This window comes from Apteryx rowi, unplaced genomic scaffold (genome assembly GCF_003343035.1).
Source record: "Apteryx rowi isolate R43461 unplaced genomic scaffold, aptRow1 scaffold_70, whole genome shotgun sequence".
Classification (NCBI taxonomy): Eukaryota; Metazoa; Chordata; class Aves; order Apterygiformes; family Apterygidae; genus Apteryx; species Apteryx rowi.
Window position 1 is genome coordinate 1,801,085 of NW_020450983.1, and position 2,211 is coordinate 1,803,295.

Genomic DNA, 2,211 nt, shown 5'->3' on the forward strand with positions numbered 1-2,211 from the left:
GGCGCCGCGGGCGCTCCCCGGACACGCGTGGGAGCCGCCGCGCAGGGCGGCCGGCGCCTGCCGCTTGCTTTATTTCCGACGGTTTCTGCTTGATCCTTACCTCGGCGAGGCCGCCTGGGCACCAAGTTTCCTTTGGTGCCGGGGTGCCTCCACCGAGCGCAGCGGCGGTTTTAGGCTGAGCAGCCGCTGCCCCGGCGGCGGGGCAGGGGGTGTCGCGGCACCAGCTCGAAGCGGCGCGGGTGGGAAGCGGCTCTGCCACAGGCTGCCGGTATCGCTCCGTGTTGATCCTTAGACAAATCCTACATTTATCAGCTCTACGCTTATGTAAGCAGTACAGTTACATAATCAGAATATAAAAGTACAGAGAAAAGCACCGTAAGTATGTTACTGTACCTTAACAAGTTGTGAGTAAATAGGAGACAGTGCAGAAAGCCAAGTAGCTGCAGCAGGTTCAGGTAGGAGTCAAATAGACTAAGAGTTGTTCTCTGCTGTCTTGATGTGCTTCCCTTTTGTTTGTTTTCAGTTCATACGGATGGTTTTAAACATCTGSAAGCTCTGGGTTTTCAAAGGTCTTTATTACACGGTGACGTGCAACACATACTGCTACAGCATAAACTGAAGTCCAGTGCAGTCTGGACACTCTGTCCAAAGACTTATAAAAATCTGCTGTTCAATAGTGAATCATGATAACATACAAAATCTTCTGAACATAAAGGTAATCAAAAATATATTTTTAAAATTTGGCACAAAAAAACCCCAGAATAAGTGTAGTAAATAYGTGTTGCTGAACCTGATTGTCAATGCATTTTTCATTATAGCAAAAATACAGATTTTATGGAACTGTCCAAAGTAGGGTGGATTGAAGACATTGCTTATCATCTTTATAAAAAGTACCAAACCGTCTTAAAGATCAGAGAGTTCTGCTATAGAAATAAACCCAATTGAATAGTGCTGAAAAGTCAATAGGAGGAGGCAAAAATCAAACTAAGACCTATTTTTTAGGTAATTTGGTCAAATGAGTTCTGATAGCCATGTGTTTTAGAGGGCAAGACGGGAGGTGGGAGTGATTGGTGGCGTGAAGAAAGACGCCGACTTGATACTCCTCAGGGAGTGACAGYCAAAGCACTTTGCCTGCCCTCCTGCGCGAGCCGCCACCGACCACGAGGCTGGAGGGCCTCCCGCGCTTGCTATTTGACATGGAGGCACTGTCACTGCAGCCTAGGGAAGAAGCCCAGGGTGAACGTGGTCTTCAACCTTCCTCTTCAAGATTAGATGTGGAGAGGTGGGTGACTGGCAGCAGTCGGGATTTAGATCTGTGTTAAAGTGCCTGCTGGAAAACCACCAGCAGCTGTTGCAACAGATGGTGTCTAAACAACAACAACAAGAGCCGGTGCTTGGGAACTGCTGCCCTTGCAAGAGCAGCAGCAGCAGCAGCAGCAGCAGCAGCAGCAGCAGCAGCAGCAGCAGGGCTTGGCCAACACAGTCTGACTTCCCTGCAAGCTCCAGACTCTCACTGGTGTGGGAGGCGTCCAGCCCTCTTGCCTCAGGGAGTGCTCCGGAGGGCTTCTCTGGAGCTGGAGGGGGTTGCTGGGGTGGCTGTGGCCGCCTAGGAGAAGCACCTGCTGGGTTTGTCTTTACAGGGGCAGCACTGGCTGGGTGGAGGAGGTGGGATTTGCTCTGGTTAAAGACTATGCCACAGTGTCAGTGGCTACTTGACTGCGTGGGTATGGGTGAAGACACTCACTGCCAACACTGCAGAGAAGACAAAGATCTAGAAATTTCACCCTGCAATTTATGTCTTAAAATAATATTTAGAGAGATGGAGGCTTTCTGCTTTCCAGAGCTTGGGGTTAGTGGTTCCTTTTCTCATGATCCCTGGTATGAGAAGATGATGAATGGTCCCTGGGCTCCTTGGAAGGAGGTAGAAGGACATTGTGAACTCAGTCTGCTCTGCCCTGCCATGCTAAGCCTGYAGTAGGTGTATAGCCTCGAAGGTGGACTAAAAGAGAAAAAGGTTGTGGAGCTGGTGACTTGTGGGGAAAGAGAGCAGATCTCCACCTGATGCTTGGGGAGAGAGTCTGGGCTGGAGCCGAGACTCCCTGGAGACATTTATACAAACCAGACTCTTTGAGGAAGGACAGGCCCATGGTAGCAACCTAATTTTGTTTGCTTGGTCTCTAGGGGTTTACCTGTTAACAGTGTGTTACAGAT